Source organism: Mastomys coucha, unplaced genomic scaffold, assembly GCF_008632895.1.
Source record: "Mastomys coucha isolate ucsf_1 unplaced genomic scaffold, UCSF_Mcou_1 pScaffold18, whole genome shotgun sequence".
In the NCBI taxonomy this organism is placed as follows: domain Eukaryota; kingdom Metazoa; phylum Chordata; class Mammalia; order Rodentia; family Muridae; genus Mastomys; species Mastomys coucha.
Genome location: NW_022196900.1, coordinates 101416308 through 101425398, shown reverse-complemented (window position 1 = coordinate 101425398; position 9091 = coordinate 101416308).

Here is a 9091-nt window from a genome sequence, read left to right as displayed (position 1 = left end):
GGCCATCACAAGAATGGCAGAATACACCTGGGAGCATTGAAAAGGGAACGTGATTGGGATGCATTATGTGAGATTCACAAATAAGCAATAAAAATATTTTGGAAAAATTATTCATTACATGTTTCTAGCATGAACATGCATGTAACGCAACATGCATGTGGAAACCAGAAGGCAACTTTCCATAGCTGGTCTTCATTTTCACTCTTGAGGCAGGTTCTGTCTTGCTTCTGCCATTTCTGAGTACCTTTGGCAAGCAGCCCATAAAATTCTGGGTAGTCTCTTGTCTCTGCCTTGTTCTTCATGGTAGAAGTGTTGGGATTACCTATTGCCAACACTGCATCTGACTTTTTGAATGTGGATCCTGAAGACTGATTTCTGTTTGCCAGGTTGTATGGCAAGGGCTTCCAACTACTGAACCATACTGCCAGCTCAGGTGCTGTCTGTTATTGTTTTATTTAAACAAGTATACTTATTGATGTGTATGTGCATGTGTGTGTGTGCATATACATGTATGTGCCTATATGCTTGTGTGTGTTTATGTGTGTATATGTATTTGCTTACCACAGTACATGTGTGCAGCTCAGAGGACAGCATGTGGTGGTCAGTTCTACTATGTGGGTGTTGGGGATCAAACTCAATTTTTCATGTTTGGTGGCAGGTGCCTTATTTAACTGTTGAACATCTTGTTGACCATTAATTGATGATTTCAACCAGAAGACTCACTGCAAATCTCTTTCCTGACTTGAAACACTAAACAGTGGGAAATCAGTGAACCAAAGAGTTGGGATGGAAACTGCATTGTTTACCCTAGCTCTTTTGTGTAATCAAGTACATGTCATGCAATACAGTTGAAATGTCAGGACTGTAACCCTGGCTAGACATTCCTGTATTCCTGGGAGCCACAGTTGTTGGGGTGCTGTGATAATGTAATCTTAGTATGTGTGGAAATCCTATTCTCAAATTCTTTTTGCTGGGTTAGGTAAGATTTCACAGACATTTTGTCTTTCTGGAGCAGAATTCTTGGCCTCTCACTGGCTGGATTGTGTGGAGTTCTGAGAGACAGGTTAGGTGACTGTGTCAGACAAACTCTGGAAGGAGAGTGTGGAGGCACAGCTGTTAGTAAAACTATACCTGTGCTCCAAAAAGCAGCTTCTAGGGTCTCTGGAGCATCTGGGTCAAGGCTGGCTTGTGGCTGGTGCTGCTAGCACAGCTGCCCACATTCTTACTGGGAGTCTTTATGTGGGTTGTCATCTAGCACCTTCTCATGGCTGAAATTCCATCTATTCTGAGGCATCCAGCCAAGTTAAGGCTTTTTTTTTTTTGAATTGCATGTTGCAGTACTTGGTAGCTTTGGTCAGTCTTCCCTTGGCCACGCCATGGGTTGGGGGTGCTTTTTTGTACCCTACTCTTCTCAATGACTTTCCTCTCTTCTTACTCTAGAGTCTCATGAGATTCAGTTGGGGAAATCTCTTGTATCCTGTCTCTTACCTTCCCTATCTCCCCCCACCCCATTTAATTATCTCTGCATTTTCCTTTTTTCTTTATTTCCTTCCCTGTTCTTTTCTTCCCTCTTTGATTTTACCTTTTTCTTTTCCATCAAGGTAGCATCTTACAATGTAGTCTAACCTGGCCTTGGGCTTGTTCTGATTACCTCCCACTCTTGTATAGGGTTTACATGCTCTTAAATTTCTTACAACAGTCATGTCACAGTTTTACAAGCAGGTACAGCGTGCCTGACATTGGGTACTGTAGCATCCTGGGACCATACCTTAGCAGGGCTTTTTGTGACAGTTGTCCTCCAGCACCCACATAGCACCTTCAGGCAGTCTGAGGGTTAGCCAGCAAAGACAGAACTTCCAGCTTAGTCCAAGCTTTACTTCATGTATTGCAATCAGACAACATGGAGTCTTTGGGAATAGTGTATACAACAGCAGTGGCAAGAGCCTTTATGTTTTATGGAGCCTCACATGCCTCCTTGGTTAACAATTTGTAGGGAGGCAAACTCATCTTTGGCACCTGGGGCTTTTAAATTAAACTTATGGCCTATGGGAGTAACCTTTTCACTCCTATAGTTGCCTCTTATTCTTAAGCTCTTTAACAATTGTCTTAATATTATATTACAAGAATTCACTCAGGTACAGCTATATGCAAGTTAGGTGTAAATCACTGAACTTAAATATATTCACTCTCGATTGCTGCACCATTTTGTGAAATGACTAGTCTTATCACTAGAAACCTTTTATAGATGCCCATCCACATCTACTGCTCATGTGTGTGAGATGCTTGATGTTGGATTTTATAGGTTTTTTTTTTTTCCTGATTGTTTTTTTGGTTAGATGTTTTCTTTATTTACAGGTCATACAATATCTCCTTTCCCAGGTTCCCCTCTGAAAAAAAGAAAAAAATAAAATAGAATTAATAAAACAAAAACAAAAACAAAAACAAACCCCTGTTCCCTTCTCCCTCCCCCTGCTCACCACCCACCCCCTCCTGCTTACTGGCCCTGGCATTCCCCTACACTGGGGCATAGAACCTTCACAGGGCCAAGGGCCTCTCCTCCCACTGACAGACTTGGCCATCCTCTGCTATACATATGCTGCTAGAGCCATGAGTCCCACCATGTGTACTCTTTGGTTGGTGGTTTAGTCCCTGGGAGCTCTGAGGGAACTAGTTAGTTTATATTGTTGTTCGTCCTATGGGGCTGCAAACCCTTCGGCTCCTTGGATCCTTTCTCTAGCTCCTTCATTGGGGACCTTGTACTCAGTCCAATGGATGGCTGTGAGACTCTACTTCTGTATTAGTCAGGTACTGTCAGAGCCTCTCGGGATACAGCTATATCAGGCTCCTGTCAGCCAGGACTTGCTGGCATCCACAATAGTGTCTGGATTTGATGATTGAATATGGGAAGGATTCCCAGGTGGAGCAGTCTCTGGATTGTCCTTCCTTCAGTCTCTGCTCTGTAGTTAGTCTCTACAACAACTCCTTTCATGGGTATTTTGTTCGCCCCTTTTATGAAGGAATGAAGTATCCACATTTTGGTCTTCCTTCTTGAGTTTCTTGTGGTTTGTGGATTGTACTTTGTGTATTCTGACCTTCTGGGCTAATATCCACTTATCAGAGAATGCATATCATGTGTGTTCTTTTGTGACTGGGTTACCTCACTCAGGATGATATTCTCTAGATCCATCCATTTCCCCAAGAATTTCATAAATTCATTCTTTTTAATAGCTGAGTAGTACTCCATTGTGTAGATGTACCACATTTTCTGTATCCATTCCTTTGTTAAGGGGCATCTGGGTTGTTTCAAGTTTCTGGCTATTATAAATAAGGCTGCTATGAACATAGTGGACCATGTATCCTTATTACATGTTGGAGCATCTTCTGGGTATATGCCCAGGAGTGGTATATCTGGGTCCTCTAGTAGTACTATGTCCAATTTCCAGAGGAACCACCAAACTGATTTCCAGAGTGGTTATACCAGATTGCAATCCTACCAGCAATGAAGAACTGTTCCTTTTTCTCCATAACCTCTCCAGCATCTGCTGTCACCTGAGTTTTTTATCCTAGCCATTTTGACTGGTGTGAGGTGGAATCTCAGGGTTGTTTTGATTTGCATTTCCCTGATGACAAAGGATGTTAAACATTTCTTTAGGTGCTTCTCAGCCATTCAGTATTCCTCATTTGAGAATTCTTTTTTTAGCTCTGTACCCCATTTTTAATAGGATTATTTGGTTCTCTGGAATCTAACTTCTTGAGTTCTTTGTATATATTGGATACTAGCCCTCTATCAGATATAGGATTGGTAAAAATCTCTTCCCAATTTGTTGGTTGCCATTTTGTCCTATTGACAGTGTCTTTTGCCTTATAGAAGCTTTGCAATTTTATGAGGTCCCATTTGTCAATTTTTGATCTTAGAGCATAAGCTATTGGTGTTCTGTTCAGGAAAATTTCCCCTGTGCCTATTTGCTCGAGGTTCTTCCTTCCTTTATTTTCTATTAGTTTCAGTGTATCTGGTTTTATGTGGAGGTCCTTGATCTACTTGGACTTGAGGATTGTACAAGGAGATAGGAATGGATCAATTCGCATTCTTTTACATGCTAACTGCCAGTTGAGCCAGCACCATTTGTTGAAAATGCTATCTTTTCTTCCACTAAATGATTTTAGCTCCTTTGCCAAAGATCAAGTGGCCATAGGTTTATGGGTTCATTTCTGGGTCTTCAATTCTATTCCATTGATCTACCTGCCTGACACTGTACCAATATCATGCAGTTTTTTTTGCTTTTTTTTTTTTTTTTTTTTTTTTTTTTTTTTTTTGAGAATAGTTTTGGCTATCCAGGGTTTTTTTGTTATTCCAGATGAATTTGCACATTTCTCTTTCTAAGTCTGTTAAAAATTGAGTTGGAATTTTGATGAGTATTGCATAGAATCTGTAGATTGCTTTCAGCAAATGGCTATTTTTACTATATTAATCCTGCCAATCCGTGAGCATTGGAGATCTTTCCATCTTCTGAGATCTTCTTCAATTACCTTCTTCAGAGACTTGAAGTTCCTGCCAAACAGATCTTTTACTTGCTTAGTTAGAGTCACACCAAGGTATTTTATATTGTTTGTGATTATTGTGAAGGGAGTTGTTTCCTTAATTTCTTTCTCAGCCTGTTTATCCTTTGTATAGAGGAAGGCCATTGATTTGCTTGAGTTAATTTTATATCTAGCTACTTTGCTGAAGTTGTTTATTAGGTTTAGGAGCTCTCTGGTGGAATTTTTGGGGTCACTTAAGTATACTATCATATCATCAGCAAAGAGTGATAATTTGACTTCTTCCTTTCTAATTCATAACCCTTTGATCTCCTTTTGTTGCCTAATTGCTCTGGCTAGGACTTCAAGTACAATATTGAATAGGTAGGGAGAGAGTGGGCAGCCTTGTCTAGTCCCTGATGTTTAGTGGGATTGCTTCAAGTTTCTCTCCATTTGGTTTGATGTTGGTTACTGGTTTGCTGTATATTGCTTTTACTATGTTTAAGTATGGGCCTTGAATTCCTGATCTTTCCAAGACTTTTATCATGAAGGGATGTTGGATTTTGTCAAATGCTTTCTCAGCATCTAGTGAGATGATCATATGGTTTTTGTCCTTGAGTTTGTTTATGTAGTGAATTACGTTGATGGATTTCCGTATATTGAACCATCCCTGCATCCCTGGGATGAAGCCTACCTGATCATGGTGGATGATTGTTTTGATGTGTTCTTTGATTCGGTTTGCAAGAATTTTATTGAGTATCTTTGCATCGATATTCATAAGGGAAATTGGTTTGAAGTTTTCTTTCTTCGTTAGGTCTTTGTGTGGTTTAGGTATAAGAGTAATTGTGGCTTCATAGAACGAATTGGGAAGAGTCCCTTCTGTTTCTTGAAGAGTATTGGTATTAGGTCTTCTTTGAAGGTTTGATAAAACTCTGCACTAAACCCACTGGTCCTGGGCTTTTCTTTTGTTTGGGAGACTATTGATGACTGTTTCTATTTCATTAGTAGATATGGGACTGTTTAGATCATTTATCTGATTTGATTTAACTTTGGTACCTCATATATGTCTAGAAAATTGTCCATTTCATCCAAGTTTTCCAGTTTTGTTGATTATAGGCTTTTGTAGATATTAAGGAAAAGTAATTGTTGCTTCCTGTTGTTTGTGTTGCTAGAGTTGGAATTCTGTTCATGTGGTTATCTTCTTTTAGTTTTTTTGGAAGATTACTTTTTTGCTTTTTCTAGGATGTAGTTTCCTTCCTTGTGTTGAAGTTTTCCATTTATTACCCTTTGAAGGGCTGGATTTGTGGAAATATATTGTGTAAATTTTGTTTTGTCATGCTGTTTCTCCATCTATGGTAATTGAGAGTTTTGCTGGGTATAATAACATGGGCTGGTGATTGTGTTCTCTTAGGGTCTGTATGACATCAACCCAGAATCTTCTGGCTTTCATAGTCTCTGGTGAGAAGTCTGATGTAATTCTGATAGGTCCGCCTTTATATATTACTTAACCTTTTCCCCTCACTGCTTTTAATATTCTTTCTTTGTTTTGTGCATTTGGTGTTTTGACTATTATGTGGCAGGTGATATTTCTTTTCTGGTCCAGTCTATTTGTAGTTCTCTAGGCTTCTTGTATGTTCATGGGCATCTCTTTCTTTAGGTTAGGGAAGTTTTCTTCTATAATTTTGTTGAAAATATTTACTTGCCTTTTAAGTTGGAGGCCTTCAGTCTCTTCTATACCTATTATCCTTAGGTTTGGTCTTCTCATTGTGTCCTGGATTTCCTGGATGTTTGGGGTTAGGAACTTTTTGCATTTTGTGTTTTCTTTGATTGTTGTGTCAATGTTTTCTATGGTATCTTCTGCACCTGAGATTCTCATTTCTATCTCTTGTATTCTTTTGGTGATGCTTGCATCTATGGTTTCTGACTTCTTTCCTAGGATTTCTATCTCCAGAGTTGTCTCTCTTTGTGATTTCTTAACTGTTTCTACTTCCACATTTAGGTCCTGGATGATTTTGTTCAATTCCTTCACCTGTTTGGTTGTTCTTTCCTGTCTTTGAGGGTTTTTGTGTTTCCTTTTTAAGGGGTTCTACTTGTTTACTTGTGTTCTCCTGTAATTCTTTAAGGGATTTTTGTGTTTCTGCTTTAAGGGCTTGTACCTGTTTACATGTGTTCTCCTATATTTCTTGAAGTGAGTTATGCATGTCCTTCATAGATTCCGCTATCACCATTGTGAGTTATGATTTTAGATACAAACCTTGCTTTTCTGATGTTTTGGGATATCCAGGACTTGCTGTGGAGGGAGTATTTGGTTCTGATGAAGCCAAGTAGTCTTGGTTTCTGTTGGTAAGAGTTTTGCATTTGCCTTTCACCATCTGTTGATCTCTGGTGTTAGATCGTCTTGTCTCTGGCTGGAGCTTGTTCTTCCTCTGGGTTTGTAAGCCTGTGTCAGCACTTCTGGGAGATCAGCTCTCCTCTGGGAAAATCCATGAGCAGATGGTTTTGGATCAGTTATCCCTCCTGAGTCCTGGGGTCAGAGCACACTCTGGAGGCAAGCACACTGCTTGCAGGGAAGGGGCAGAGAGGGTTGTGGATCAGCTGTCCCTCCTAGGTGTAAGCAGAGGTATAGAGGATCCTGTCCAGGTTGCTCTGCCACTTCTGAGGCCTGTGCCTACTGGCTGGTCCCACCTTAGAAAGTCATCTGAGAGAAAATGTCAATCTCACCTGAGTCCCTGAGTTAGAGCACTCCCTGGAGGCAAGCTCTCTGCTTTTGAGGAAGAGCCAGAGAGGCTTGTGGATCCGCTGTCCCTCCTAGGTGTAGACGGAGGTAGAGAGGAACCTTTTCTGGCTGCCCTGCCACTTCTGAGGCCTGTGTCTCCCGCTATAGTTATTTTTTATATGTAAATATTTGCAGGAAGCCTGAAGTAGTGTCTATGTAGGCATATTTATATGCTTCCATAAAATGCACAAGCTCTATATAGTCTATTTACTAGTGCTCTGTGTATATGCCCCATACACATCTCCAGTGGGCTAAAATTCCACATGGTTGTTTAGTTATTGTGTCTTTTTCTGAAGACTTAGGTAATAAGTCTTCAGAAAAAGAGGCTCTGGGTCACCATTCCATGACACATAGTAGGAGTATGAAGTTTCCTGTCAGGTATGATGCTCAAGGTCCACTTTTCATGGTTCTAAGTGAGTAGAACTGACCTTGAATCCAGAGACTAGGGGAACTATAAAACACTAAAAACTAGGTACAAGCAAGGTTTATTAGTATGAAAATGTCTTATCGCTTAGACTAAAAATTTGGCACTCTCATCTTGATGCAACTCCATAATATCTCCTTCTACTTTTTCACTTTTGTGAGCTTTATGAGACCTCCTCAAGCAACTTGGTTTAGCCCAGACCAAGGAGAAATGACCATGTGTATTCTTGGAGTTTGTGATGCCCTAGAACAATGGTACTATAGCAATGACTTGTCTTTTTAAAATTTTGTACGTACTCACTTTACATCCTATCGTACTACTCATCCCGGTCGCCCTCTCTCATAATTCTTCCTCTGCCCCCTCACCTTCTCCTCTAAGCAGGTACAAGCTCCTTGGGTATTCCCTACCCTGGAACAGCAAATCTTTGTGAGGCCTGGCACATCCACTCCTACTTAGGACAGTAAAGGCAGCCCAGCTGAAAGGATATATCCCATATATAGTCAACAGATTTTGAGATAGCTCCCATATTCATTGTTCAGGACCCAATGAAGTCCAAGCTGCACATCTGCTACATATGTGTGGTGAAGCTTACATATCACCCGTGTATGTACTTTGGTTGGTGTTTCAAGCTCTGTGAGTTCCAAGGGTCCAGGTTAGTTAACTCTGTTGTTCTTTCTATGGCATAAGATAGAATCTCAGAGTTCTTTTGATTTGTATTTCCCTAATGACTACGAACTTTGAATATTTCCTTAAGTGCCTCTTAGTCATTTGAGATTCTTCTGTTGAGAATTTTCTGTTTAGTAGCTCTGTGCCACATTTTTAAATTGAGTTATTGCAGTTGTTGGTGTTTAACTTCTTAAGTTTTTTTTCTTTTTTATAAATTTTGGATATTAGCCCTCTGTCAGATGTAGGGTTGTTGAAGATCATTTCCCAATCTGTAAGCTGCTGTTTTGTCCTATTGAGAATTTCCTTTGACTTATAGAAACTTTTCAGGTTCATCAGGTCCCATTTACTAATTGTCCTTAGAGCCTGAGCCATTGGTGTTCTGTTCAGGAAATTGTCTCCTATGTTGATGCATGCAAGGCTATTTCCCACTTTCTCTTCTAGAGATTTAGAGTATCTGGTGTTATGTTGAAGTTCTTGGACTTGAGTTTTGTGCAGGGTGATAAAAATTGATCTTTCTTCATTTTTCTACATGTAGACATCAGTTAGACCAGCACTATTTGTTAAAGATGCTTTGTTGGCATCAGAGCCTCTGAAGCCCGTGACATCACACAGGCAGGCCTCACAGACCTGTTGCCAATGCAACAGCTGCCATATTCCAAGAATCCATTTGGCTCACCTCCTACCTTTACCTGTGGATATATATATATATA